The 22837-nt window shown below is 55.7% G+C and overlaps 1 pseudogene; it reads right to left on the bottom strand.

Moving 5' to 3' along the window:
• LOC135877198 (voltage-dependent L-type calcium channel subunit alpha-1S-like) overlaps positions 1-22837 on the bottom strand; it is a 98405-nt pseudogene that overhangs the window by 6372 nt on the left and 69196 nt on the right.

The following is a 22837-nucleotide window of genomic DNA, read 5'->3' as shown; positions in this document are numbered from 1 at the left end:
CACGGAGAGACCCTGTATCTTTAATTCCAGCTGGCGGTCAAGTAGTTTGGAAAGGGAAACTTCTAGGGCTTGGGACGAAGAAAGAGAGCATCAAGAGTGAAAGTGTTTCCATTCCGGAGATAAGTCTTGCCGGTACTGGGCCATCTGCCAAACGAACTGACTGAACTGCAGCCAAATGAGTTAACTCCATGGTCGAGAGAACCATTCGGGAGCCAGGCCCTGGGGTTCAGAGAGGACGTATCTGTCATGAGGATCTTTGATGGTGTGCGATGCAAGAATGGGGTTCCCACACCGACCCTATGTGGGTCTTTCTGTCATGTAAGGGAATCCAACACCTTCTGAGGCACTGTGACCCCTTTGGACAGGTGGTGTCTGTCTGGGATATTTACTGTTCTAAACCACATCCTGGAGACATCTGAGATGGAGTCTCACATAGGAAGTCATGAACGTGCAGGAGGATGTATGTCCCAAGAGTGGAAGACGAGCCCTCATGATTGTTTATGGGCTGAACTGTAGCACCAAGATTAGGCCAGGTAGGGTGGAAGATGTCTCCCAGAATAGATAGGCTCTTGCTGTTGTGGGCTCGAGTGGCTCCTATGCAGTTTATCCTTTACATTGGAGTTAGTATCAATTTTTTGTGATTGATGCGAAGTCCTAGTTAACGCCTTGGCCATGGCTGGTTGGACCTCTTGGAGTGATCAACCCCTGATCAACCAGGTGTCCAAATATGGGAATACCAAGATCCCCCATTGACAGAGACCAGCTACTACTGCCAAGAGGAACTTCGTAAACACCCTCGGCACCGTGGAGAGTCCGGAGGGGAGAACTTGATGTTGATCGTGGTCCAATTACAAAGCAAAGCAAACACTTGTGGTGATGGGCGTCCTGTAGGTCGTGGGCGACGAGCCCGTGTCCTGGATCCAACAATGGGAGAATGGGAGCGAGTGTCACCATGCTGAACTGTTGTGCTAGAACTTAGTTGCTCAAGTTTCTGAGGTCAAGAATCGGCCTCCCGCCTCCGTCTCTCGCGGGAACTAGGAAGTAGTTGGAATAGAATCCTTTCCTGATGGATGCTGTTGGAACCAGCTTGATTGGCCCCAGGAGGAGGAAGGATGGGACCTCCACAACACTGGACTGAAACCGGTCTCTTTGGTCTTGTGGCAGATGTTCAATGAAGTGTGTACGTTCTGAGTATGTGGTAAAGTCCCATTTCACCACCCAGGCCCGAAATTGCCACTACGGAATTGAAGAGCAGCTGGTGAGTTGCTTTCTGCCCCATACGTCCAGTCTCCTGGATTCATTGTCTATTGGAGAGGGTCTAGATCGAGTCTGACGGCTCCTTTCATTGGCTGCTAAGGAATTAGTGCGAGGGTGGGAAAAGAAGTGCTCCCTCCCCTTTGGTGGGATGTAGTACTTCTTATCAGATCTCTCTCAGGTGGGAGGAATTGTGCTGGGGATAGCAATGCCTCATTAACGGGGGGAGCAATCTTTCCTTGGGGATTGATATTCACCAAAGAATGTTATGACTCCTGGACTTCCTCTAGCGGGATTTGGAGAGAGTCTGCCAGCCTCTTCATGAGTTCCTGGAATGTTTCGAACTCATCAGCAGAGGAGGGCTGGGGTGGCGTTACCGCCTCGGCCACAGATGAAGAGGACTCAGCTGAAGGAGGTGAGACCTCCTCAGGTGGAGGCTCTGACTCCTGCTGTGTATTGTCCGGTACCGAAGACGTGCATGGTACTGGGAGAGAGACAGCTGCTTGCCCTGGATGGCATGGGACCAGTGGGTGCCTGTAATCTCTTCTTGGCATCCTGTGGAACTGGTCACCAAAATGGCCCCCAGGACTCCTATTGATGGGGGGGAGGAACAGGGAGAGTGTCCCCAATGACAGTTATCGTCTCTGGGTCTGTGAGACCTGGCGGGTTCTCTAGGGTCCTCCTTGGTACAGGGACCCTTGGCAGCCGGATGGTATGGCACCAGGAAGGATTCCTGTACCGAGACCTGAGAGGCTACTTGATGGCTCAGGTAATGTGGCGGATGCTGACTGCTGGAGGCTTGGGTGGGTTTTGGCCTGCAGGTGCCTGGGCTGTACCGGTGAGGAGGCTCTGACGGATCCCATAGCAATGGCGTCAGGCTCATCTGAAATGATGAGATCTTCAGATAACTGAAACCTGGAAGGAGCTGGAGGGCACTGACAGCCGCTGACAGCCAGAGGTGAAAATGTGGACCTTGAGATGGAGACTGCTGCAGTACTGAGGCGGATGCAGGGTCCTGTATCACTTCAGAGCTGGGGTCAGAAGCCGATGCCAAGGGATGTGCGGTAGCCCCATGCGGATCATGGTGCCACGGAGGATCAGGTACATGGTACCGACACCTCGATACCGGACTCAGTCGGAGCCTCTACGGTAACCCTTAATGGACACGAGGGCTCCTGAGAGTGGGTCTTATGAGGTGACCTACCCCTTTTCTCCCTGTCTCTGGATGGGAAGGAGTGCTTTCTCCTCTTCAAAGGCTTTGTCTCCGTGGTCCCAGCTGAGGCTGGGCTGATGCCTGAAGGAGCCAGTGCTAATGCCTGGGGGGAAGCGGACCTCTCCAGAGCTAGAGCATGTCCCATTAACAGGACTGCTAGTCTCGTCTCCCTGTCATTTTGGGGCCTGCCCCCAAACCCCAGACAGATCACACACTTTGAGGGGATGGGGGAGTTCCCCAAACACCGTAGGTAACTCCAATGTCCGTCACTGTGGGGAAAAGACCTGTGGCAAGTCTGGAAGGGCTTAGCCCTTGGGGTGTTAGGCACGACAGATTGATCGGCACAAAGAAAGGTGCAGGAGTAGATGGGGAACCCCCTCTCCCAGAGCACAGAAACGTGCCAGATGAAATACAAATGAAAATAAAATATAGGGCAGGAAAACAAATGAGAAACGAAAATACACGAGAAAAGTCCCAAGGTGAGAGAAAGGCGGGAAGCAGAACACAGCTACCCGCCGAAAACTCGGTCTCGAGCCACAGGCGGCTGAGAAGGAACTGAATGGCGGTGGGCTCTCGCCTCCCTGTATCCCGTCGCTCGGAGCCGGCGCAGGCCCACCAGCACGACGTCGCAGGCTCCAGTCCAGGGCGCACACATCCTACGGTGGAGCACCCACCAGGATGGATAGCGGAAGGACTCATGAGGGCAACCTAGTTATGTTTGTGGGGTAACCCTTGTCCCCCCATTTCGCCGCCCTCCTGTTTCTGTCCCTCCTGTGTTGTTTTGTCCAGGTGTCCGGGCCCCGGGCTAGCACAACGCTGCAGTCTATCGCCCCCTGCTGGCTGGACCATGCGAAGATATTCCTGGGTCTGCTGCTGCTGAGCTACAGGCCTTAAAGCAGTAGCAGCTGATGCGTTCAGATCCGAGGTTCGCCTCCTCAACCAACCCCTGCTGATGACCCTGCCAGGGGCATGTCATGCTTCAATTACAAGCGCTCTGGGCGGTGGCTGTGTCTTTTCTGCACTCTCTGGAGCTGTCTAACTACATAACATCACCGCCAGGGCCAGAGGGAGCGAAGAAGTGTTTGGGAAACCGAAAGCCACATGCAGATGGGCACAACTGGGTTCAGGCCAAAGGAGTCACGCTGCTTATGCCAGCCCTGGGGCCAGCCCAAGGTCCTTGCAGCGTCCATATGGATAACAGTCACAGGGGCAGCCTTGGAGGGGCAGTCTGCCAGCAGGCGCCATTCATTACACCTACAGCTGTCCGGGGCTTCACAAAAGCTGTACATCTGCGCACAGAACTAGTCTCAGTGACCAGAGCTTTAGCCTGGGCGCCTGAAATCACGCGGCCCGATTCGAAGTGGGGCTGAGCCGCCCCCGGTGTCAGAGCAGCTCTGCTCGCTGCTGCTCTAAATCGCTCTCTGCTCTGTTCGAGACTCTAAAGTGCCCCACCAATAATCTGGGGCCACATCTTCCTCTGGGGTAAAACAGCCTGGCAGCTGCACCGTGCCTGTTGCTGGGATTAGTCTGACATCTGCTGGTGTAAACAGGATCTGCGCCGGCTGTACTGGGATAGTCGCTTTCAAAGGCACTGTGCTCAGGGCCAGCTCCAGGCACCAGCTTACCAAGCAGGTGCTTGGGGCGGCCACTTCGGAGAGGGGCGGCACGTCCAGCTATTCGGCGGCAATTCGGTGGACGGTCCCTCACTCCTGCTCGGAGCCAAGGACCTCCCGCCGAATTGCCACCGCAGATTGCAATCGCGATTGCGATCGCGGCTTTTTTTGTTTTTGTTTTTGTTTGGCTGCTTGGGGCGGCCAAAACCCTGGAGCCGGCCCTGACTGTGCTCCCACTTTTTTTAAGAGGCGCTGTATTCTCCTTAACCCCGCGTGTGCCCTATGGGAAGCACAGTGTAGAACAGCGGTTCTCAACCCGTGGCCCGCGTAGGGTGACCAGATGTCCCGATTTTATAGGGACAGTCCCGATTTTTGGGTCTCTTTCTTATATAGGCTCCTATTACCCCCCACCCTCCGTCCCGATTTTTCACACTTGCTGTCTGGTCACCCTAGGCGGGCCGCATGCGGCCCAATTAGTACACAGCTGCGGCCCGCTCAGCTGTGTGATAGAGGCCGCAAGGCGGGCCCTGGGACCAGGCAACTAGCTACCTCGTGGCAGGGTCCAGGCAGACGGCTGCTGCTGGGCCCTGTACAGTGGGGTCCTGGTAGGGTCTGGAGTCAGGGTCCTGGCTGCCCCCCAGCCCCACACAGTGGGGGTTGGGGTTAGGGGTCCCCGCACAGCAGTGTCCAGGTTGGGGTCCCTGCCCCACACCCCACATCCAATTCTCCGCTTCTGCCCCCACTCTGTGGAGGGGTCTGTGGGCGGAGGGCACTGAGCATAGGGGTTTGTGGGGGGATTAGATGGGGGGCCCTGTGGTTCTTAGCCTGTGGCCCAGGTAACACTTTGTGGGCCACAATGATAAATAGGTTGAGAACCACTGGTGAAGGGGTGAAGCTGCCTGGCCATGGGGAGGCATGTGCCATGCTCTGTAAATGAGACCTGGGCAATGCAGGCATCTGGTTTTGCCTGAGACCTGAAGGCAGAAACTGCACCCTCCCATGGTTAAAGGGGAGTAAGGTGGCCAGTGTCTGGCCCGACCCACACAAGAGTAAACATATGCACGGGTGCACACTCACATGTGCACGCACGCACAAGCACCCACGGCTGCACCCGGGCTCATAGTCCCCGAGCGCCGAGCTTCCCCCTGCTCCCCAAGTCACAGCAGCCGTGCAGTCGGGTTCCTCTCTTATGGAGACTGCGCCGTTTATACAGACTGCACATTGCCTTGTGGCCCCCACTGCCACACGCCCTGGGGGGCTGTCTCCGACCGCCGAGCATTACCGTGTGGCTGTGTTGCTGTTGTTGGTGTTGGTGTTCCTGTCCGGGGGGAAGTCATCGAGGAAGACAGGGGAGTCCAAGTCTTCACTCCCCACTTCGGTGAACTGCAGGGGTCTCTGGCTGGTCACGTGGGGCTGCAGGGGGCTGTTCCGCTCCATGAAGGAGTCAACATGACCGAACAAGCCACCCGTCCTCTGGAACCAAGAGGGGAGAGGTCAGAGCGGGCCTTGACAGTGGTGCTTCTCGAGGCTTCCCTGCCTGTGGCACATGCTGCCCGAGGCACATGCTGCCCGACGGTCCGGATGGGTTTGGACCCATGGTGAGCCAGCAAAGGCCAGTCATGATGGCTGAATTTAAGATCATGCACAGCAGGGCAGCAGTAATAACAGTCCCAGTTCTTACAGAGCTGTTCTCAAAGCACTTTATAAATAGGGGGGTCAGCTCCTCACTTCACAGTGGGGGAAACTGAGGCACAGAGCAGGGAAGTGAGTTGCCTTAGGTTACCCAGTAGGTCCATGGCAGAGCTGGGAATAGAACCCAGGTCTCCTGAGTTGCAGCCCAGTCCCAGCCCATCCACTAGGCAGCACTGCCTCTCCTACCAGATAAACCCTCCCATACTCACAGGCAGCTCTGAATGTGAGGGATTCCCTGAGGAGTGAGACTGGGCAGGACACTGTCACAGACTGCTGGCAACCTGGGTTGCCATGGTTATCATTACACCACAGCCAATTGGAAGCTCCCAGCATAGTGATTGCAGAGGGAATCTCTGTCAGCAGTGTTCGGTCTGTGCACATAGTTGTGCACCTGGCAGAGGTGCCAATACACACTAGCCAGTCCATCCCAGGAACGAGCACTCTTCCATCACGTTAACTGGTTAATATCCCGCTCTGCAGTCCGGGGGGGGGGGGGGGGGGGAGGGAGGGGGTCAGTACCATTATCCCCATTGTACAGGGGAGGGGAAGGGACAGCCAGGGAGATAACACCAGTGCTGGGATTAGAACCCAGAGATCCCTGAGCTCAGGTCACCAGCCCACAGCTCCACCTAACACAGGGGTGGGCAGACTATGGCCTGCAGGCCGGATCTGGCCCACCAGCCGCTTTAATCCGGCCCTCAAGTTCCTGCTGGGGAGCGGGGTCTGGGGCTTGCCCCGCTCCAGCCAGGGAGCAGGGTCAGGGGCCGCTCCACGCGGCTCCTGGAAGCAGCAGCATGTCCCCGCTCCTATGCGTAGGGGCAGCCAGGGGACTCCGCTCTGCACACTGCTTCTGCCCCAAGCACTGCCCCTGCAGCTCCCATTGGTCGGGAACCACGGCCAATGGGAGCTGCAGGGGCGGCGCCTGCAGGTGGGGCTGGTCGTGCCTCCACATAGGAGCCAGAGGGGGGACATGTCGCTGCTTCTGGGAGCTGCTTGAGGTAAGTGCCGCCTGGAGCCTGCACCCCTAAGCCCCCCCTCCATGCCCCAACCCACTGCCCCAGCCCTGATACCCCTTCCACGCTCCGAACCCCTCGGTCCCAGCCCAGAGCACCCTCCTACACCCCAAACCCCTCATTCCCAGCCCCACCCCAGAGCCCGCACCCCCAGCCGGAGCTCTCAACACCCCCTGCACCCTACCCCCCCGACCCAGCCCGGAGCCCCCTCCCACATCCTGAACTCCTCATTTCTGGCCCCACCCCAGAGCCCGCACCCCCAGCCAGAGCCCTCACCTCGTCCCGCACCCCAACCCCAATTTCGTGAGCATTCAGGGCCTGCCATACAATTCTATACCCAGATGTGGCCCTCGGGCCAAAAACTTTGCCCACCCTAACGCCTGGGAACAGAGGAGACGGTGACCCAGGACCCACCTAGCCAGTCGGTGACGTGGTTTCCTGTGACTGACACTCTCCTCTGTGATCAGGCCCATCTCCACGGACTGTGGCATCTCCCGTGCTAGTGGCTTTGTGCCCCCCAGCCAACTCACGTGCTCACACAGAGCTGGGTCCTGCCCAAGCGTTTGGCACCAAGCGGCCATGACAATATGACTATGATCTCGGGCATCATCACTCACCCCTGGCACCTGCTGGCTGGCCCCTACCCTGTCTGCAGCAGTCACCTCTCAGTGTGCTAGGCTCTGCATGGGACACAGACAGTGGGGCTGGTATGTGTGGGGTTAGAGGGTGGTACCTCCCACTGTGCTCCATCATGGCCCTCTCCAGCTCCTCCTCGGCGGTCAGGTCCCCAGAGATCGCTCGGTGTATCTCGGGCGCGGCTTCCTCTTCGATGCTTCTCAGACCAGCCTGGTGGGATGGACAGAGATGGGGAGGTCGCTCACGGGGCTGCTGGTGGCAGGGTGAGCTTTTCCTCACCGGGCAAGGGGAGAAGGAGGCTCAGCAAAGTCCGGTGGCCTGGCAGCTCCAGCTTCCTTCCCCGAACCCTCAGCCCTGGCCCCGCAACTGCCTTCACCGAGCCCAGGCTGCCCTGCCTACTTCCCAAAGGGGGCGCTCTGGTGCCTGCTGGTTCAGCAGCCTCTCCCACGGCGCTAGCTCTGTGCACTGGGTGTGGAGGAAAGGGGGACTTCACACAATGGGGCTGGAGGAGGGTAAACGGGCTGAGCCGTGGGGTGGGGGGTGACTCTCTAGGGCAGCGGCATCTCTGCCCCTCTCGCAGGGCCATGGGGGCTGGCACATCTCACCTTGCACATGTTGGAATTGGATTTAATACCCAGGGAAAGATGATCCTACACCCCGCAGGGAGGCCATGGGAAGCCCGAGACATGGCTCCATTCCAGGTTGGACAAGAGAAATGCCCCCATCTCCCCAGGGGAGGAGTCCTCTGTGCTTGGGACATGCCCCCCAGGACCTCTGATGCAGGGAGACTGGACTCCAGTTTGAAACTCTTGCGTGGGGCTGTTCGTTCCATCAGCCAGAACGGGGGGCAGGGAGCGACACGAGCCTCAGACCTTCCCCTTGTCCCTGCCTCTTTGTCCCCATTTCATGGGTGGAGAAACCAAGGCAGACAGGAGGGAAGTGACTTGCCCATGGCTACACGAGTCAGTGGCAGAGCGGGAAAAGAACCCAGGAGTCCTGCTGCTCACCACTGTGCTTACTCCTCTAGAGCGCGCTGCCTCAGTAGAGACTGAGCCTGGGCTCTTGTGGAAGGAGCAGGGCTGCAGGAAGGGTGGTGTGAGGGCACCAGCTCTGAGATTCCATCATGGGAAGCCCTTGAAAGCCCAGACCTCAGTCAAGGCCCCAGTCCAAGCTGTGTGCAGCAGAGACCAACTGCCAGGCCCCGAGGAGGCAGCCTCCAAGCGCTCCCTTAGGCCGGGCTAGCCTCCTCCGTTTCAGGACTGTTCCTCTTAACATGAGGTCCCCTCACTTACACACTGAGACCTGTTTGGGGTCATCCACGGGCTTGCCCATGCAACGTACCCTTTGTGCAGCCCCATTTCCAGTGTTCTAAGGGACAGAGCTTCCACCCACAGACTGTTCCCCTGTCTCCATTTCCCTTTGTTCAGCTCCGTCCCAGTGCTTCCTCTCCAGCCATCCTCGAGAATTCCTCGGCCAGGTGTCGTACCGACACCTTCAAATACTTAGGCCTGCTTCCCACCTTGCCCAGCATATAACAACACCACCACCTAGCTCTTGTGAAGCACTTTTCACGAGGAGATCCCAATGTGCTTTACCACAGAGGTCAGTGTCCCTATCCCAATTTTACAGCTGGGGGAACTGAGGAACAGAGAGGGGAAATGACTTGCCCAGCGGCGCTGGTGGCCGAGCCCGGGTCTCTATCCACTAGGCAATTCTGCCCCCTGAGCCCTGCCCTGCCCTTGTGCAGGAGGGACAAGCTGGCTGCTTTATCCAGGCAAGAGGAGCGGCTGGGATCCCCAGACCTGTTTGCACTGACCTGGATAGCAATGGCGTTCTTTTTGGGCCGATACCCATAATACTCCTCCTGGCGCTTCATGAACTTCCTAAAGTGATCCTGGATGAGGAAGGTCGCGTAGAACTTGCCCACGGTCACCTCATCCTCTGGAGGGGAGAAAGCCAAGTGAGGCCATTAACACTGCCCAGTGGCTATACCCAGCCCCCGTCCGAGTGGTGTGGGGCAGCGGAGGGGGCAGGCAGAGGGTGCCAGGGAGAAATAAGCCAGGGAGCATGGCAAAGACGCACCTCCAATTGGTGGAATGACCTGGTCCAGGAGTTTCATGCTAGTTCTCTTCCAGATCTTCTTGATAATGGCCCTCAGCTCCTCGTTGGCCTGCTCAAAGTTACCTGTGGGGAAACAAACCACCGATCCATTCGTTCCGCCCCGAGGGAACACCGCACACAGCCAATGGCTAAAGGGAAAGCCAAGATGCAGTGGGTGAAATCCATCCTGTCAGCGGTCACCCGCGTGAAGGCCCATCCGTGTTTTCTAGAGCACTCGGGGTTCCCCTCGCAGCTGCGTCTGTGTTCCCACCACTTGCGTTAGGTTCATTCGGGAAAAAAACCACTGTCTCTTGTCATCCTGACTTTGTGGCTCTGTCCTGGCATGGTGCCTGAAGAGTGGGAGGCGGCAGGATGGGATGACACGCCCTGGCCTTGTTGAAACTGGGACAAGCCTAGAAAAATGGGAGGGGTGAGCCTAGGGAGGGGGCTCACTCAGCATGCTGTGATGGCTATCTTGGGCTGTGAGCTTGGGCTTTAACATGCTAAACAGGGAACAGTCTGGCCTGGCTGTGGATGCTACAGGAAACAGCTTTGGTAACATGGGAAGTAGTCAGTGCCCTAAGAGAGGGCTGTTAGGGGTCACCATGTGGACGAGGCTATTGGTTTTTGAGATACGAAACTGTTGCCTTGGCCATTTATGGCCATTAAAAATGCAAGGGCACCTTTTTACAAGTGCTGACCCTGACGGCCTTCCCAGCTTCCATCTAGGGTTGCCAACCCTCCCGGATTGGCCGGGAGTCTCCTGGAATCGGGCTCGATCTCCCAGAGGCTACTGACGCCAATCCGGGAGATTTTAGGCTACTAAAAGTCTGGCAGCGCAGCGGGGCTAAGGTAGGCTCCCTACCTGCCCTGGCTCTGCGCCGCTCCCAAAGGCAGCTGGTAAGACCCTCTAGCTTCTAGGCAGAGAGGCAGCCAGGGAGGGTCTCTACACGCTTCCCCCCACCCTGAGTGCCGACTCTGCAGCTCCCATTGGCTGGGAATTGCAGCCAATGGGAGCTGCGGGGGAGGTGCCTGCAGGCAGGGGCAGCACGCGGAGCAGTCTAGGAGCCGGACATGCCGGGTACTTTCGGGAGTGGCCCGAGGTAAGTGCCGCCCGGCTGGAGCCTGCATCCCAACCTCCTGCCCCAGCCCTGGGCCCCCTCCCAAATGCAAACTCCCTTCCAGAGCCCGCACCCCCTTCTGCACCCCAACCTCCTGCCCCAGGCTCAGCCCACAGCCCCCTTCCACACTCTGAACCCCTCAGCCCCAGCCCAAAGCCTGCACCACCTCCCACACCCCAACCCCCTGCCCCAGCCCAGTGAAAGTGAGTGAGGGTGGAAGAGAGCGAGCAACGGAGGAAGGGGGGATGGAGTGAGAGGGGGGCACCTCAAAGAAGAGGCGGGGCCTCAGGAAGAGGCAGGGCAAGGGTGTTTGGGTTTGTGGGATTAGACAGTTGGCAACCCTACTTCCATCTCAATCCCACCTCCCGAATTTCCCTCTGCCATTTGAAATAGATGGAATTGCGGTTCACCTTCCTGTCTTTACCTGCTGGGTGGTGTCGCTTCCTGCGCTCCGACGGCTGCTGTATCCCCCCCAGAGAAGGAGAGGTTACTCACCTTGTGCAGTAACTGGAGGTCTTCGAGAGGTGTGTCCCTATAGGTGCTCCACTTCAGGTGCGCATGTGCCCCATGCGCCTCTGACTGGATATTTTTGGTAGCCGTTCCCATTCGGCCCATGCATGCCCTCCCAGCAGCCTCCTACCCTGTACCGGGGATAAACAGGGCTGCGCAAGTGAACTGCCCTCAGTTCCTTCTTGACCCTGAAGTCCCGTGAGACAGAACTCCAAAGCAGAGGGGAAGGAGAGTGGGTAGTGGAGCACCCATAACAACACACATCTTGAAGACCTCCAGCTACTGCACAAGGTGAGTAACCGCTCCTTCTTCTACAAGGAGTGTCCCAATGGGTGCTCCACTGCAGTAGCCCCTGAAGGAGGAGGGAACAGTGGAGCTGCCTCTGACCTAGAGGCGTGTACCAGGGCGCAGCGTTCGGGAAAAGTGTGCACCGAGGCCTCGGTTGTCACTCTGCAAATTTCAGCAATGGCTGCATTTTTAAGAGTGCCATGGAGGCAGGCTGGAGAATGGGCTATTCTTCTCGAAGGGGGCTGACCATTAGCAGCCTGGTAACGAGCACGAATGTAACTGGGAACCCACTTTGAAAGTCTCTGGGGGGAGACTGTGGATCCTTTGGATCTGTCCACAACTGAGATGAACAGTCTGGGAGACTGTCTAAATGGCTTGGTTCTGTCCAAATAGAAGCTACCGCCCCTCTAACATCCAAGCTGTGGAGGGCAGCTTCCTCTCTAGTCTGGCGTGGTTCTGGGGGAAACACAGGAAGGTGGATAACTTGGTTAATGAGCAAATCAGAGGATATTTTAGGTATGAACTTGGGATGTGGGCCTAACAAAACGTTATCCTTGAAGAAAACAGGGAAGGGGGGCGGGAAATCAGCCATCAATGCTCCTAATTCCCCAGTGCTAATTCCCCAATGCTCCTAATTCCCCAATGCTGCCTCTAAGAATGCCACTTTCGTAGGTAAGTGCACCAGAGAGCACTTAGTGAGCAGCTCAAAGGGAGATTTCATGAGACAGTTCAAATCCCATACGGGAGCAGGCTCTGCGGGAAAAGGTTAACCAATTCCTTGATGAATTTTGCTGTCATGGGATGAGCAAAGCCTGAATGAATCCCTGCACAGGGGAACGTAAGGCTGTCGTAGCTGATGAATGAACTCTGACGGAACTCACAGAAAGAGCTGAATACTTTAAATCCAATAGATAACCAAAAACAGGGGAGAGGGAAGAAGGAACAAGGTCAATTTCTGAAGGTATTTCTAATAGAGATCTTTCTGATGTTTCTAATAGGACCTGTTGGTTCTCTGTCGAACAGGAAACCTCTATCCCCAAAAACCACTGAGGAACCAAGCTCGGAGTCAGCAGATGGCCAGGTTGGGATGGAGAGTCCGACTGGAGTCCTGGGACAGCACATAGGACATGGCTGGAAGCTGCAATGCTGGACAGGAAGTGAAGTGAGTCATGGAAGGGTACCAGACCTGCCTCAGCTCAGCTGGTGCAACTAGACTGACTCTGGCTTTGTCTCGTTTGATCTTGTTCAACACCCTCTGAATCAACGGTGTCAGAGATGTATGGAGTAGGCCCAAGGAATGAGAAAGGTGTCTCCCAACGACTGATGGCCCAGTCCTCCTCTCAAGCAGAATTTCTTGCACTTTCTGTTGGCGGTAATTGCAAAGATGTCTGCTTCTGTAAACCCCAGGTCAGGAATCTCTGTTTGAGGATCTGAGGGTCCAGTTCCCACTCGTAATCGTGGGAGAAATGTCTGCTCAGATCATTGGCCATGGTGCTCTGCATGCCCGGAAGGTAAGCGGCTGTGAGGATGTGACTGGGGCTTGACACCAATTCCATAGCTTTATTGCTTCAGCACAAAGAGAAGGGGATCTCGCCCCTCCCTGAGATTTACGTGGAACATGCAGGTTACATTGTCTGTCATGACCTTCATGGATTGGCCCTTGCTTAAGGGAGTGAAGTGGATTCAGGCATTCCTGACTGCTCCTAATTCTAGGAGGTTGATGTGCAGGAGAGACTCTTGAGACAACCATTTCCCTTGGACAGTGTGTCCCATTAGCTGCACTCCCCATCCCACAAGTGAGGCATCCAAAGTTATGGCGATGGTAGGAGGCGGCTGGGCGATAGGTACTCCTGCACGGACTTTGGACAGGTCCTTCACTTGAGCGAGTGTAGCACGTGATGAGGGCCAGACACCAGATTGTCTTGACTGTTTGTTTGTTCGGGTGATAGACTATTCTGAGCCAACCCTGGAAGCAGCAAGATGTAACCTGGCATGTTGTGTTATGAAAGTACAAGCTGCCATATGAGCCAGCAGTTGGAGGCAATTTCTTGCTGTTGTCAGGGGGTTATTTGAATCTTGGCACTAAGACTCATCAGTATCAGAAATCTGTCGGAAGGAAGGTAAGCTCTGGATCTTAGGGCATTCAGAGATGCTCCTGTGAAGTTTATCTGTTGAACTGGAGTCAAAGTGGACATTACAGATGGCTTCTGTATTGCAGAGAAGACTTTGACATACAATGGTCCTTGAACAGCCAGTTGTCGTGGTAGGAAAGATGATTATTCCCCACCTGTGCACAGCTACTATTGCCAGGACTTTGGAGAAAACACTTGGGGCAGATATGCTTTGTTCTGTCTGCTACCTCCTTAACTACTTAAAATACACCTGTTCTAGTTAATACATTTATTTCTGGTTTACAATAGAACCCAGTCGATGTGATTTCTAACGGGGGGGGGGGAAGATGTGCACACCCTCCTCCACACTGAGAGAAGAGGCGAATCTCATATAATTTCGGGTTTGTACTCCAAGGGAGGGTGGACATCTGGGTGCTGTGGCAAGCTCCTTAAGCTGAGCCTTCCCAGAGCGGATCTCTGTCTCTCTGTGCAGATGGGTGTGGCCCTGCCTGTGTGCTGGGCTGGAAAAGACGGGGGAGCCGAGCCCAGCAAGACCAGGTAAAGGGGGGCCCAGGCTGGCAGAATGGTCTGACTCAGTGAAATCCCAGCACAGCAGGTGACATCCCAGGGGGTCCAGCCCGTCACAAAGGTATCAGGAGAGATGCTGCTATGGTGGTACCTAGGGGATCCCTGCACAGATAGCTGAGAATCTGAAGTGGAGTCCTCAGCACAGTCCAGAGGAGGAGCAGACATTGGAGGCGAGGATGGTTCTCCACCTGGGACAGGTGGTACAGGAGAACCCGGGGGTACCGGAGGAAAGTAAGGTCTCAGAGGCCCTGCAGATTTCACTACCGATACCCATGTGGTACCCATTCTGGCTCATCAGACTCCAACAAGTCTTTGGAGAATCTAAAACTTCTGTGGTACTGGGTGAACCTGGACTGGATGGGGCTCTGACGCGACCAGTGTCAGTACCGAGGATGTGGATTGTTCTGGTGGTATCTGTCTAGTCAATAGCGCTGATACTGAAGATGCTGAGCTCGGAGGAACCGATGTTGCTGTCAGGGTCACATGTTTAGGCACCGGAGGTGGTATTGAAAAGTCTGTTTATGCTACAGACTTTTTAGAGGCAGAGCGTTTAGGGTCGTTTCTATAGCAGGATGGAGCCTCAGCGGTGCCCTTCCCGGTGTCAGGACTGGGGCAGCCCAGCCTACTAGTTGGAGCCAGAGCAAGGAGGGACTGGGAACCAGAACCAAGGATCAGAGCTTTAGTCCGGAGCCAAGGGGCAGAACCGGAGTCAGGAAGAAGGAGTCAGAGTCCAGAGCCAGAGTAAACTGGGTTTAAACAGGAATCAGGCTGGGGCAGGGCTGGGAGTGGGCAGAACAAGGCTGGAGCAAGATAGGTCTGGGGTGACTGCAGCTGTGGGCAAAGCATTGAGCAGCCAGTGACCTGCTGCTGCTGCTGGGCTTACAAGCACACTGGCTGGTTCCCTTCAGCCAGTCAGGCGGTCCTGCTGCAGCCCATCTGGGCTTGCTATGCCTGGAGACTAGCTAGTCCCAGGCTCAGCTGCAGGCCCTCATTCCTGACACCTGGGACAGGAGGTCTCTGAAACGGTCAATCTTGACGGTGACTGAGGGTCGTTTGAAGTGGGCCGTCCAGGAGGAGAGCCGGAACTCCGCTTGGGAATTTTAGCAGTGCGCTCTGTCTTCCTACCCGCAAAGTCCGAGGCGAGCGGGGTACGGCGATTGAGGGGCACTGTGCTCACTTGGCTGCGGCTGTACAGGGGGTCTCTTGGGCCTGGACCCTGAGCTGGTTGGACGGCGAGCTCCATCATGAGGATCCTAAGCTGAATCTCCAGGAGTTTTTAGATCTGCTTTGAAAAGCTGAGCAGATCTTGGAGTTGGCTGGAATTGGAGGCGTGTCCCAGACAGCGGATACACTGGGAATGTCCGTCGCTGACCAGGGTCGATTCCCAGCGGGAAAGGCAGCGCTTGCATCCCAGGAAGCCCGGCACACCAGGTTGATGACAATCCCCAAGGCAAACCCCTCAGAAAGGGGGAGGAGGAAAAAAGGGGCTATTAAGCAGAACCTCCCCAAATTAACCGAAGAGGGACAATTATAAAATAAAGGAGAGAGGCAAGTAAACTAAACTAAACCTTGAACTAGGAACTCGAGGCTAAGCTAGAGCAAAGCGGAAGCGGGCAAGCTTGACGCTCTGTCTCAGGCCAGCGGGTAGTTGAGAAGGAATCGAGGGCAATTTGCCTGGGCAGCTCTATATACCCTCAATACGGAGCCCGGGGATGTCTGGAGTGCATGCATGGGACGAACAGGCACTGCTAGTGAACATCTCCAATCAAAGGTGCTCGGGGTGGAGCACCGCCAGGGACACTCCTCAAAGAAGAAGGCAGCATTCTGTGGATGGGTAAAAGGATCCCTACACAACCCTCACCTACCTCACATGGGCGATGTGAGGCTAAATTATAAGGGGCCAAGTTCCCAGCAGGTGTAAACAGGCGTCTCTCCTTTGAAGTCAAGTCATGCTGATTTGCAGCAGCAAAGGATCTGGCCCTCGGTGCCCAGATGAAATGCACCAGGGTAGCCGATATTACTCACGTCTCACGCTGATGGCTGGGGAGGGACCCCTGCATGGGTGGGGCTAGGGAAGCATTCTGGAGGCGGTCTCTATAGATGCACCAGCCAGCGCTATGCTGGCAGGGCAGGGCACCAAAGCAGACAGAGCGTGTCCCTCACCTTCCGTCTTGATCTTGAGGGCTGTCCGCACCAGAGCGAAGAGAGTGGCGTTGAAGGTGACGGTGCCATCGCTGTTCAGAGGCATGTTCATGCACACCAGGCGCTGCACAACAAATGACAACTGCGTTCACCCCCAGCCCGGAGCACACTTCCCACGCACAGGGCCGGCAGCAGACCCCGGCAGGACCGCTCAGGCCAGGCCTAAGGGAGATGCTGCGCCGTGACAATGGCAGCACAGTCTGAGAGCTAGGGAACCAGAGAGACCCTCCTGGTCCATCTGTGTCCAGCAGCCCCCTTAGAGAGAGTCCCCTTTATATTCATGACAACGGAGATCCGTCTCTATTGCACGGCACTTGTGCAAAGGACGCTCTCCAGAGCACAGCTCACCAGTCAGCAAAGACAGACCACGGAGGCATAGGCTGCATGGGAACAGTCAGGTTAAAGGTTATAACTCAGACGGGTTGGGTTATTCGGCAGGCTGCATATGGCAGGTGTGGCCTCACCAGTGGAGATGTCGAAGGTGAGGGAATTGGGAAGACATAGAATCATAGAATATCAGGGTTGGAAGGGACCTCAGGAGGCCATCTAGTCCCACCCCCTGCTCAAAGCAGGACCAAGACATCCTTCTATCAGGGATGGGATCAGTGAAATCCATTCAACCACAAAGGCAGCGGGGTGCACTAGAAGATCCACTAGAGAGCCCGTCCAACCCAAAGGATTCTGGGATAAGACCGCATGGCCTTTTGATAACATGCCATTTCACCCAGTGCTCCAGAATCCACAGCTGGTTTAAAATGGCAAAACTGCCTTGAACTCTGACCCAGGAACTGGGTGGCTTTGTTAACGCTTTGATGGCATGAGTCAGAAATGTCTCCCATGCTCTGTGGAGAATGAGCGGGTGCAGGAAGAAGTGCCGCCCACTCTCCCTGCTCCCTCTGCAGCCCCCGGCTTTTGGAGAGCTGCCCCCTGCGGACAACGGGACACGTTCCCCGCTGAGGAGTTTGGACTCCCACCATAAGAGCTTTCATGCAGCTACAATGGGACCCACCGAAGCTGAAGAAAGGCCTGGTCCCCAACCCCAGACCTGAACATGGGGACACTAGAGCTGAGCCGTGCAGCTTGGACCCATCTCTAGCTGAGATTTGTGTCTGACCAAGAGTTTGGGGGTCTTCTCAGAGCTGGGGGCCTCTGCCTTGTATTGGACTGACGGTACCATGGGGGATTATAATTCAGGAAACCTGAAGTGTGTCAGCCTCCGCCCGTTTAAATTGTCTCGCTCCCCCCAAAAGCCTCCTTCTCCATTAAACACTTGATATCAGATCATGAGGATACACAAAACCAACCCTGGATTTCTCCCCAGCCCCTTTCGGTGGGAGCTGGGGAACCCAGAGGCTGCAGGGTGTGCTGGAGGGAGGGGGCCGGGACTGGGATAGAGCCGTCCAGCATGTCAATCATGGAACCTTACCCTTTGCAAAGGGGTTGTTACCTTGCAAGCCACGTGGTGCGGACAGAACTTCCCAAAGCCCAGGGGAGGCTGGATGCGTCTCAGCAGGGTCACCACATCCAGATGTTTGATTCTTCCCCTGCAGGAGTCAAGAGACAGCTGTGCTTTACCCATCTGCTCCAGTGGTAGAATTGCAAACCTGGCTGGGGATGGGGAGTTAATTGGCTTGGGAGGCAGGAGCTCAAGGTCCGATCTGTGGCTCAGCCACTGACTGCCTGTGTGACCTTGGGGAAGTCACTTAGGCCCAGATTTTAACGGTATCAGACGTTGCTCCGCTGAGTGATGCAACACCGAACTGATTCAGGAGCCAAAGGCTCGTTTCCAAAGGGATATAGATGCTGGCAATGGGATTTTTGGCTCTTTACGGCCTAAATCTCTTTTGAAAATGAACCTTAGGCTCCTAAATCAATTAGGCATTGCAAAACTCAGTGCAGCAATGCCAAAAACCTTGAAAAATCTGGGCTTTAAGTCTGTCTGTACTTCAGTTTCTCCATGTAGCGGGGTGGACACCCGCTCCTGCCCTGAAGGGCTTGAAATCAGCCCTGAAGGAGGGCTGCAGGGGTAAAAGCAGCCCTGGAGAGGGCTGGAGCTCTAAAAGCCGGGCTGATTGGGGAAGTGGCCGTAGCTGAGCCACACCCCAATCAGGCCACAGCTGGCCTGTATAAGAGGCTGGGAGCCAGGAGCTCAGGAGTCTCTTTCTGCATTCAGAGAGAGAAAGGCCTGGCTGCAGGGAGGTTAACAAGATATCTGGAGTGGAGCAGAGCTGGGGAAAGGCCAAGGGAGCCAGGGAGGCTCCGGCCTAGGAAAGCCCCAGGCTGCAGGCCTGGTAAGGCCTATTAGGTACTGGGTTGCAGGGGGCAGCCCGTGGGTAGGCAGAGGCAGCAGGTCCGAACCCCTTTGCCTGTGATGAGTGGCTGATACTGCAGTCTGCCCCAGTGAACGGGGGCTAGACGGAGACTGGGCAGTAGCCAAGACTGAGGCGAAGTGGGGATAGTGGGTGGGGGTTCCCCTGGGAGGGGGAGACCCAGAACTGTGGGGTACTGCCAGGGGGCAGCACCCAGAGAAAGGGGCACTGGGGTCCTGGGAGGGACACGGGGCCAGTGGCAAGGCGGATCACCAGCCTGCAGAGGGCGCTCCAAGGCTGGCAGAGCTAATTCCCAAGGACAACCAGCAGGAGGCGCCGCAGGGGTGAGTCCCTCACTGCTACACTCCATCTTCAACATGGACACTTCTGTGCTGCACAGACTGGTGCGAGGGTAAATTCATTAATGTAGGCAAGGCCCCCAGGCACTACAGAGATGGGGGGCAGAGAAGTATGTAGGTAGACAGATAATTTTGGAACTGATGGGGTTTCATATTGCAGGCCATTGTAGAATGACACTACAGTGCTGACATATTATGTCACTGGGGACTGGATGCTTCAATATTATGTCACTGGGGACTGGAAGCTCCCAAGTCTAGAATCCAGCTGGGGGCAGTTTGGGGGCCTGCGTTAAATGAGTTGGTGTGTCTCAGGCCAGTTCTTAACAGGTCTCAGAAAGCCACTGTTATAACTAGCACCTCGGATGATCATCTCAGCAGGGCTTTAGAGCCATAAGCCAAAAGAGCCTACTGTGCTCATCCAGTCTGACCTCCTTGTAGGATATGTAACATGTAGCATGTATATTTTTGGTGTTGGGACATGGTCTGGCAGGGAGGGAGAACAGCTGGGCGAAAAGATGAGCCAGCAACCTGATCAGCTTAACAACTGGGTCAGCAGTTCAATCAAGTGAACATCTTGGTCAGCAACCTCATCAGGTAAACAACTGACTTAGCCAGCTAATCTCGGCTAGGCAGGAAAGTGTTTATACCGTATATAATGAATAACTTTGTAACAATGTATTCGAGGCGAGTACCTGAACCTGGGGGTGCGCCTGTTTGGCCCTGTTTCGGTGGCCTGATCACTCACTGAAGCAGTGAAGAAATGACATTCTTTTTCAAGCTCAAGGGCCTGTCTGTGACCCTGTGCGTTCTGGGTAGCGGGGAATAGAACCGGTCAACGCTCCTGTATAATACCGGCCAGAGAACTTGCCCCAAATAATTCCTTTTGAACTAATGCACATCTTGAAAAACGTACAGGCTTGATTTAAAAATTGCCAGCACTGGCGAATCTGCCACAGTCCTTGGTATTGACGCTACCCGTGCTATGGCTGAGCTGTGGATAAACAGGGGACTTCAGTCCCACAGGCTGCCAATCCAGCACCTTCCAGCTGTGCTAACTTCTCTCAGCCTTTTAAGGAAATAATCCGCTGGCCTCCCTGGCTGCCACTCAGACCCAGGCCAGCCACAGACCAGTGCTCACTCACTTGGCTTCCGGGTCGTATTCTGCCCAGATTCTTTTGAATTCGTCCAGATGGTGAGGACCCAGGATGGACCAGTCCCGCGTGAGGTAGTCAAAGTTGTCCATGCTGACAGCGCCACAGAGGTTGATAATCTGGCAAGAGAGGAGCGTACGTGAAGGGGACCAGATGCGGAGCCAGATCCTCAGCTGGCACAAAGCAGCTCCCATTGAAGTCAGCTGAGCGTCTGTCCCACAATGCACCAGAGAGGGCAGGACATGAGGTCTCCAAATGTGAAGGACGTATATAAAATGACAGCGCACGGCCTGGTGCCCTGCTATCTTCCCTGTGCTCTAAACTGCTACTGGTTGGTCTCCTCTGACAAATTACACACTTTGTACAAAATTCTCCTCTCCAACCTGCCTGCTAGATCTCCGCCCCGATATCCTCGTTCAGACATTCTCTGTCTTCTCCCTGGGGGACCCATCGTGCAGGGACCAGGCCTGCTGTGTGGATTAGGGAGAATTTGGTCCTTACATCGATACGCGATAGGCAGCCAATCCAAGCTGGAGAGCGTTTCACAGCCTGTCTAGTAGAACTACTGCATGGAGAACACACTAGAGGGTCGTTTTTACATGCCTCGCTCTCACCAGAGCAAGACCCAACCCAGGACCCATGTGCCCCACAGGATCCCAGGCTGAAAAAAGAGGGTGAAAAGGGTCAGTGGATGGATCCCCTCATGCAGGGGCTGAGTGAGGGCCAAGCAGAGAGGGTTTCCTGAAGCCAGCAGAGTCTGCAGCTACCGTTGGGCAGGGAACAGACCTTAGCTCCCTGGAAATATTTCATACCCAGCCAGTAAAACCTGTGACAACCACAGGCGAATCCTCCCCTCGCCCCTGCAAGATGGATGCTGACATTTGTCCTCAATCCGCATGGCAGCCCATTCATGTCAACCCCTCCAGCGTGACTGTGGGTAGCTCAGTGGCTTGCCAGGGGGTGGGCTCTGGAGGGTGGAGGACAGCGCCTCCTGGTGACTGAGTTCTGGAGCAGCACTGGTGTTTTTCTTCCCAGCCTTCCTTCTGCCACTGGCGAATGAAGCGTGCTATACCCTCAGCCTCGCAGGAAGGGGGGTGGCAGCTGCACATTGCAGAACACCCTGAACCCTTTGGACCCTGTCTGGACTGCTCTGGACTGCCCCGGACCTGGGGTGCCACGGGAGACCTCATGGGAGAAAGCCTTGGCATTCGCTCTCTGGTTGGTCCCCGGCTGGCACAATCCTATGGCCTCCACTTTCACCCTTCTCCTGTTAAGGACAATGAAGGGACCGGGAGCTAAACACCAGGGGATCCGGAATCAGGAGCCGTACCAGGAAGGCGCAGAGCATGGAGAAGCTGATGAAGTAGAAGTAGGCGAAACCTGTGCCACAGGTGTACTCCTCCCCTGGGGTCCAGTCAGACTCGGGGTCACACTTTTTCCCGTAGCTGCAGGCCAGCAGGATCTCCTGCCAGGCCTCGCCTGTCGCACACCTAGGGAGAAAGGGAGAATGCCAGCTAGGCTCTGCAGGGAAGGGCTACCCTGCCCAGGAAGTATGGGATGAGATTAGCTGGAAGGGAGCAGGAGCTAGTGGTTACAGCAGGGGCCGAGAATCAATATTATTGGGTGCTAGTCCCAGCTGTGGATGGGCAGGGGACTAGGCGTCCGGACTCCTGGGTCCTAGCCCCCGCTCGGGGAGGGGAGTACGATGCAGCAGGTAAAACAGGGGACTGAGTCAGGACTCCTGGATTCAATCCCTGGATCTGGGAGAAGAGTGACGTCTAGCAGTTAGAACAGAGGAGTGGAAGTCAGGGCTCCAGTCAAAAGTATTTCATTTCTGAAACATCGAATGTTAGGGACAATTTGGTCCTTACATCGATACACGATGGGCAGCCAATCCAAGCCGGAGAGCGTTTCACAGCCTGTCTAGTAGAGCTACTGCATGGAGAACACACCACTTCATTTCCACAACGTGGAAACAAACCTAACCTAAGCTGACGAGGAATTAAACATTTTTAAAGTTTTGATTCAAATCATTTGGAAACGTTGCCATCAGAACTGGTGTTGAAATCAACACGTTCCCAAGAAACTTTGCAATTTCAGCCCAACAGCGTCTTTGGGTGGTGAAAAACTAAAACTTTCCGACCCGCTCTGCTCCAGCTTGGCCTTGCGTTCAGCACCAAGCCCAGCTGACCTCTGACTTGTGAGTCAGGCACCACTGATGGGCTGGGGCTCTGTGGGCATCCCCAACAGGGCTCATGTGTCTTCTTTGGGCGAGTTCTGGGGAGCCCAGTGTGGGCCCCAAGGCACATTCAGGCCACAACCTGAACCCACAGTGTATTTTCCCTGGAACCTGTTGCAACTGTAACCAGCTGGTCAGCGAGCCATACTTCCCCCTCTGTGCCAGGTCCCCAGCGGCTAGGACGAGCCCGTGCCAGCTGCGGAACTTACGCCCAGATCCTCAAAGGTATTTCGATGCCACCGATTTCAGGGGCCGCGTGTGATGCCGAAATATCTTTGAGGCTCTGGATCGTAGCCCCGCAGCACAAGCTCCATGTTCAGCTCTGGAGGTGCTGGGTCCAGCTCCTGGGGATGGCCAGGATGACAGTGCCAGGATGGTTACACCTCATTGTTGCTTCCGTGTAGGGAGACCCAGGCCCTTGTGTTGCACCACCATGGA

This window comes from Emys orbicularis, chromosome 4 (assembly GCF_028017835.1).
Source record: "Emys orbicularis isolate rEmyOrb1 chromosome 4, rEmyOrb1.hap1, whole genome shotgun sequence".
In the NCBI taxonomy this organism is placed as follows: domain Eukaryota; kingdom Metazoa; phylum Chordata; order Testudines; family Emydidae; genus Emys; species Emys orbicularis.
Note: the sequence above shows the minus strand (reverse complement) of the source record. Positions and strands in the feature narration are given on the sequence as shown.